The sequence below is a fragment of the Apteryx mantelli genome, chromosome 5, assembly GCF_036417845.1.
Source record: "Apteryx mantelli isolate bAptMan1 chromosome 5, bAptMan1.hap1, whole genome shotgun sequence".
Classification (NCBI taxonomy): Eukaryota; Metazoa; Chordata; class Aves; order Apterygiformes; family Apterygidae; genus Apteryx; species Apteryx mantelli.
The window spans coordinates 11,018,340-11,025,771 of record NC_089982.1 but is presented as its reverse complement, the minus strand read 5'-3'; the positions used below and the strand labels follow the sequence as shown (position 1 = coordinate 11,025,771).

Genomic DNA, 7,432 nt, shown 5'->3' with positions numbered 1-7,432 from the left:
TGGCTTTCCAGCTACCTGGAGCCTTGGACAGCAGGAAAAGGGTGGCAGTGGGGGGGAAGTGAGTTACCCTGCTTAATTTTTTTTTACTTAGGACCATCTCTTCCCACCAGGCTCATCCACCATCTTAGGTGACAGAATAGGACTTACCTCAGTGACGGTGATGCCCTTCATGAGGAAGCAGTTAGACCTTTCATTGGTGACTAGTTGCAGAGGACTCCAGACCTCAGCTTCCTGGTAGTCAGGTCTCTGGCAGTCTGCAGCTTTGCCACTTCTGCATGGACTGAAAACCCAGTGTCAGTGTGCCCTGGGCTCAGTTCTGGCTACTCATCCTGCAGTGATTACAGGATCCTCCCTTAGCCCCTCTAGTTTTCTGGGGGAAATGCAGAGCCATGACATAGTGCCTGCTTCTTTGTATGCCAGTGTAATAGCTTACAACCTGACTGATGGGCTCCTTAGTTATTTTATCTGTTTGGCAACTGTCCTCTGCACTAGAGCATCTCATTGTTCTCCCACCCTTCAGTTCCTACCTCTATACTGGGATTATACTTGCTTCCTTCTACCTACTCTCCCAATTACTGTACTCACACTGAATACTCAAAATGAGGCAGGTGTCATCTCCATTTTTGAATGGAGACATTCCTTTTGGACAAGGAACAACTGAAGTGCAGAGTGTTAACCTGCACATCAGATGAGATGATTAAGCCTTGTGGCTTACCTTCTAGCCAGTACTGAAGGGCTGTGGATAGTAAATCAGTTGACATGTCAGGAGGTTGCCAATTGGGAGTCTCCTCTTCCATTGGTGGGAATTCTGTGCTGCAAAAAGTCCAGAAGCAAGCACTTAACTGTTCCCCTAGCTTAATCCAAAGTGCTTACTGCTAAATGCTCTCTGGAGTGCCTCTCCAGTGAAGGAGAAATGCTCAGACCAGTCCAGGCTCTAGTTACTGGAGTCCCTGGCCAATTTCCCATGACGGATGGGAAGCTGCTACTTTGATTTGATCTTGGGAGATCTTAATTCAAATAGCTTAATTTTATTCAAAGCATCTTGACCACTATAGTTTAAAGAGCTGCCTTTCCCTCTCCCTGGAGTGGAAAATAATGACTTGATAATAAATGATGGACCAACTCTGCTGTACTGAAGCTAAAATGCATTACAAGCAGTGTACCAAGGAATAGTGGAGGGCAACAAGCATGTGATGCTCTGCACCTGTCTCACAGGAGCAGTGGACTTGTTTGCTCTGCTCCCCTTAGCTAGGGTTATCATATATATATATGAAGCCTTTGCTAGCCCACTTTACAGACACTGCTAATGCTGCTGCACTTGGCTATACATGTGTCAGTAAATGTTGCTCTCGCTGCAGTAGCGCTGTCCTACAGCACTGTTGGTTAAGGTTAACTGCTGAGCACCAAAGATCCATTAAATTCAACTAGAATCTTGTCACTTCTCTCCTGCATGCAAGTGTCTAGATGGCAAACTGTGCTTGTTGCACCTTACCTCTGCTTTCTGCAGTCATGGCTGTTAAGACTTTCATTCCTTGGTTGTAGAAAGTTAAATCTTCCACTTCCAAGTGCTAGACTATACTGCAAAAAATAACAGCTCTGAAAGGGGCATCCCTCAGAAGTGTTAATGTATTTGAAAAGGTACTAAACAAAGCAAACTGCATGTATAACCAGAAATGGATGCTTTTCAGAGTCCTTGTGTTATCCATATGATACTGCATTTAGATGACTTCAGTATTATCAGGTGGCGTAACTGGACACGCAGGAAGCATTCTGATGTGTTAACTTGGCTTCCATTAGCATTATGATGGCATTTGATTAGATAACATCTGTGATGAAGATCTATGATCATTCTATACACATACATACTAGGCTCCTCACTCAGGAGAGAGCTAGGTATTAATTTAAAGCTTGGGCAAAAGTCTTAACACGAGCAATTCAAGCCTTGTACTAATGTATCATGGATCTTTCTTGTAGCCTACTCAGCTGAGTGCTTCCCTGATGAATTTATCTCCTGTGCTGATGAGATTAGTGGTACTACCATCCCTGTTTTCCATCCTGCTACTGAAGGCAGAGAGAGGTCTAAGTGTAAACAGATGATCCAGAAACTTCAGTTGCACTGTGAGTCATCTTAAGGGAATCATCAAAAAGATGACCAAAATCACTTGCACATATTGGGGGGGGAGGGGGGGACTAATAGATCTGGTGACTTTCTAGGCAGCTTAGTGAAGTGGCTGGAGGCTGGATAAGTGTGCCTGTGCAGGGAAATCTTGCTTAATCTAATTCCAGGAAATAGTTGGCAGAGGTTTCTGTTAACATGTAAAATTGCCTGACAGACATCCATGAAAGACTTTAAACTTGGAAGCTTAAAGGTTGGCTAAGCATTTAGCAACAGAAAGTGGGATTATAATGACAAGCAAGAAAAATCATCTTATAGTGTAGGTTCTAATTATAACATGTGTATGTTGTACAGACATATTAAGGTAACATACACAGAAAATATTTTCTCTGAGCACACCTCTGGTAGTGAAGCCATTAGGTAACTTGCATTTTCCTTTGTAACCAAGAACCTACTCAGCTGATGTTCAGACACCATCATGGTATCTGTGTATACTATCAGTCCTTGTTCTTCCCTACATAGTCTGTCATGTAGCTTGATGATAAATACAAAAAAGCAAAACCGACACAAACTCGTAGCTCATATTAAACCTTTGGCCTAAATTCCAAATTTCGGATTTGGAATCTCTTTATGGGGAAAGTGGGTGGAAACCATGAATATGCTGAAAACAAGGGGGATAAAATTCCCACACTGGTATCTTAAGCCCTTCCACTAGCAAAGGGCAGGAAATGCTTAAATACAGCAAGGTGTTACGAATTTTCATCTTTGGCTTCATTCAGAGTGGTCCTGATAAGTAATACAATATTAGTTTGTTGCAAAAGCTGTGTAATACTACTTGAATTTCATGGAGAAGAACAAAGCAGAGTGAAACTTCACATATTCTATACAGTAAAAGTAGTAATTTGCTGCTGTGAATGCCCTACCTACCATAGCATCTTTTGATTTACATTTGACTAGATCTGTCTCTTTGACAAAAGGCTCCATATTCCTGGCTCAGGTGGATGAATAACAGACAGAAATAAAGAGAAATTTCTTGTTTTATCTCTTACAGTAATCCTACTGATGGCATTACCCTTCACCATTAAGGCAGGAAAAGTGCAAGATTTCAAGAACAGACTTTGACAAAGTATTTTCTTTGGTCTCAACTCATATTTCCCAGAAAACTGAGCATTAGGGGAGGATAAAAGCATAATAAGTCCACTTACCGTAGTGCTGCATGCAGCTTTAAGATGGGTACTTTCCCCCTCATTTTCCATTTATAACAAGGAGACTTGCTTTAGATTTTCTTCCTGGAACAAGTGGATGTCAATGGGAATAATATTTTTATCTTATTTTTGGTATGGCTCTTTCATCACAGCTCTTTCTTAGCTGAAAGCTTACCCTTTGTGACACATTCAGTGGTTATTTTCAGGTAAGACATGATTTATAGAAGTTCCATGCAAAAGCTCTTCAACTGGCATATGAACAGGTAAATCAAACATTTACTTCTACAGTAAACTTTACATACCTTAATTCATAAATATCTTCAGACTGTGCTAGGCAATTTAAGCCTTTTGCGTATAGAGTTAACTATTTCTGCTTTTACTGGAGACAGTACTAACTGCAAAATAGTTATAGCTCATAATGTCAAAGAAAGTTAATAAAGAAACTTAAATCTGTAATGAAATCTTTACTCACCAAAGAAGCAGTTCTGCCTGTCGCACTTAATAGAGCAAACTGAGCTACTTTGTTTTGTTGAGAACAGAAAATTGCTGTATTACAGTATGTAGTGTACACTTCTCAAGCCTCAGCCTGGTACTGGCTCTTTGGCTGTTGAAGACTCAACTCTGTAAGAGATGGCAACAGTCCTGCTTACAATGAACTGCAGACATGTCCTTCACATCAGGCCTGCTGAAGCGCAAGTACTGCTATGATAAAGAATTTGATATGCACAGGAAATGCAGAGAATACACTGCCACATCTTTTTGAAGTCATCTCTTAAGTGAAATGATTCCATCCCTTTCAGTCCTTCCTTATAAATCATGATTTCTAGTTTGCTCATCTTCCCTGCTATGTTCTGCTAGACTTCTTCCACTTTGCCCACATCTGTTTTCAACTGAGGTGACCCAAACAAAACATAAGACTAGTTGAGCCCAGAATAATATGGAAGGATTTTCATGTGTTCTGCAAGTTAGTTGTACTTACATATGCAAATGGCAAACACCCTACGAGGATGTCATGCCAACTGCTTCTGTGTTCATTTGGTGGCTCAGTACAACCTCCAGATTCCTGTGTGTAGGACTGCTAGGTAGCCAGTTACTCCCCAGCCTGACTTGTGAAGTGCTCTGCACTTGTCCCTATTGAACACCATTTTGGTGTTTAGTCTGCTTGCCAAAGGGAATGGTCTTTACAGCAGAAGTGCCTGGCTGATGATTAGGCTTCTTTCCCTGATATCATTCCCCAGGGTCCCTTCCCCTTCTTCCTTGAGCATGTCCCTCTTCTTAAAGGCAGAGATCACATGTGACCATTTTCTGTTCTCCTTACCTTACATGTCTCCTTGAATTTGGAAAAAGTGCTACTAATAATACTTCACTGAGTGGGGAATGTTCACAGTTAACTTTTTTAAAGACAAAAACAATTTGGCCTTCTCTGTCAATAGCTTTTCTGATCCACTGGATCATAGGTCAGTCCCTTCATTGTTCCTCTCCTTATTTCTAATACAGTTACAGAATGAGGTACTTCTTTTTTTTGCCATCCCTCAGTAGCTGATGTCATTTTGCAAGCTGCCTTTTCTAGCTTTTCAGCAGAACATAAGGCACTGTCCTTTTCCAAGGTCTCCAAGAAATGTGTGTACTTGACCCATTATTGAGTACAGAGCTCAGGACAAGGACAAGATAAATCTCGTGGTGCTTACCACATTACATTTTCTTCTTCAGCTATGACGTGTGTGTTCTTCATGCCTCTGAAGCTTCCTTATTTTTGTCTGGTTTAGCTTCTAAGGTCTCAGAATTGTGATGAGATTTCACAAAAAAGTACAACAATAAAACTGGATGGTTATGCACAAAGGTGAAGCAGTACTGGCTGTCTCTGATGGTTGCCAGAGTTCTTCCATGTGGCCAGTATAAAAACAACTGCATGTACTTCATAATTACCTGGAACTGTTATTGCAAAAATGCAAAATTAAGTCTCCATTTCTGATGGCATGAGATTGTCCTGCTTGTGCTGTGAGACTTCACACTGCATATTTGTTTATGGGTGATGTTACTGGGATTTTAACAGTTTGAGTCTAGCATTTTTAAAAACCCAGTCTGTGGAACTGTAGTTTTTGACTGGTTGAGGCTGTTGCCTTGCTTCTTTGTAGATTTTCCTCTGGTACATTAGAAAAGAAGAAAATTTCTGTGCTCCTTGCCTTTTTCTGATGTAATGACAACAAATGGAATAGGAATGCCATGTCCTTATCAAATTACCATGTGGAAACTAATTACTTTTATTTATCATCTTGTAATATTTACGTAATTTTTTTCCTTTTTCTCAGATGACTTATGCTTCTGTCTTCCATGCCTCTCTAGGTTATTTATCCTGGTCTATTTTAGCTGGCAAGTACCTTGGCAAAACACAGTGTGTTCCCTTTGTTTCTCCTTCCAGCCAATCCTCTTCCACCTCAGCTTCAATACAACAAAAATGTGTACACCGGGCCATCTCCTGTAAGCTAGGGTATTTGTAAGGCTAGCCCTAGTAATCTTAACAGCGATATCTTCACTGCAGCATTAATTTCTAATTTGGACCTGCAAAAATAATCTAATTGTTCTTAGGGAGTAAGAAAGCGCACGTGGCCTCATGTTTTTCAGACACTTGGGACTGGGTGAATTGCTACTCTTTGCTAAAACTTACAAAACTGAATGTGAGACTAACCAGGAACATAAGTCTTGTGCTAACTGCACAGAGCAAAGCTCATAACTGTTTCTTACATGGTTGCATTTACAGTCTTAGATGCAGTGATTAGCCAAGGGAGAGCTCCATCCACTGCTCTGGCTTACATCCAAAGATGTAGCAGGTGTCAGATTACCAGCAGCATCTGCTCCCTTTCTTAGTGTTTCATTTCCTTTGCGTTAAAGCAAACCCTCTGGTTACTGTCAACACTAGCTGCCAAGAGAAGGTCTGAATCCAAGCACCCTTGTCTTTTTTGACTTAATATCATTGAGTCGGGAGCAGCCTTAAAAGCAAGTCAGAGCTACAAACCAAAGGTTGGTGTTTGAAATTCCTGGGCACAGGTTTGGGCTTGATCCTGTGTAGCCATGCCAAGGAGAAGGAGACCTCACTGCCTCACCTAGCAAAGGAAGCTCCTGGAAGAGCGCTGCCTCTCATCTAGATGCTCCCAGCCAGCACGCAGCTGGGGTGGGCAGGGACTGCTTGGGCTTCTGCTCTTCACTGACCTGAGAAGGGGACAGGGGAAAAAGAGGAAAGCAAGCAACACTAAATTCACTTCTTGTCCTGGGCCAAAAGGCAGCATGAAAGATACTGAGCTTTAAACGGGGCTCCAGTGACCCAATATCTCCGGGGATTTATAAAGCACAGCTCCACATCTATGCTGAAAGGAACAGTATAAACTACTATTGTCAAATGTCCATCTGTGGATTCTGCTTACACTCTTCATCTTGGGCATGTTTGAATGCAAATGCAGCAGTGCCTCTTTTCTTAAGTAAATAATAAAAGTGGCATTAAAACACCTCCCACAGTAACCAACTGTGACCGCAGAATAGTGAAAGCATTTGATGCATAATACATTTGAATAAAAATATTGTAATCTTTTTTTGAAAGTATGTTGAGTAAAAATAAAAGTAGACAAACAGACTTACTACCTGGGGAAAAAAAAACTTGGCAGAGGTTTTGATGTTATTAAACTCCATTAACGGGAAAGCCACAATGTCTTCCTGAGAATTAAAGGTGAATAAATATATCAGGGAATAAAAGGCAGACCCTTTTGCTTCTACTTATGTTTCTACTTAAACAGTTTCTACTCTTTAAGTAAATACATCAAGAAGAAAAAGGCCAGTCCTTCTAGCATTGCTACTTAACAAATTTTCATTTCCTGGGGAGAGGGCTGCCACAGGCAGAGTGAGAAGAGATTATCATTTTCCATCATTACTCCATGGACATGGCAAAAATGGCACGTGCATCATCATTAAGAATCTGTGGAGGCAGTTTGAAACCTTAGTCCCACAAAAAAGGGGCCCACGGTGAGTTTCCTCTTATTATGAAAGAGATGTAGCCAACATTTTCCTTCCCTCAAATACAATTTCATCAGGATTTGATTATTTATGTCTTAATTTAAATTCA

The 7,432-nt window shown here is 41.0% G+C and overlaps 1 long non-coding RNA gene across 1 annotated transcript; it reads right to left on the bottom strand.

Annotated features, from left to right (window-relative positions):
• Positions 1-1,507: 1,507 nt before the first annotated feature.
• On the bottom strand, positions 1,508-6,505 carry LOC106491970 (uncharacterized). The gene is made up of 4 exons (XR_001293868.2): positions 6,423-6,505; positions 3,794-3,942; positions 3,322-3,497; positions 1,508-1,573 (listed from the first exon to the last, which is right to left on the bottom strand). It is a non-coding gene; the product is annotated as an uncharacterized lncRNA (long non-coding RNA).
• Positions 6,506-7,432: the final 927 nt, after the last annotated feature.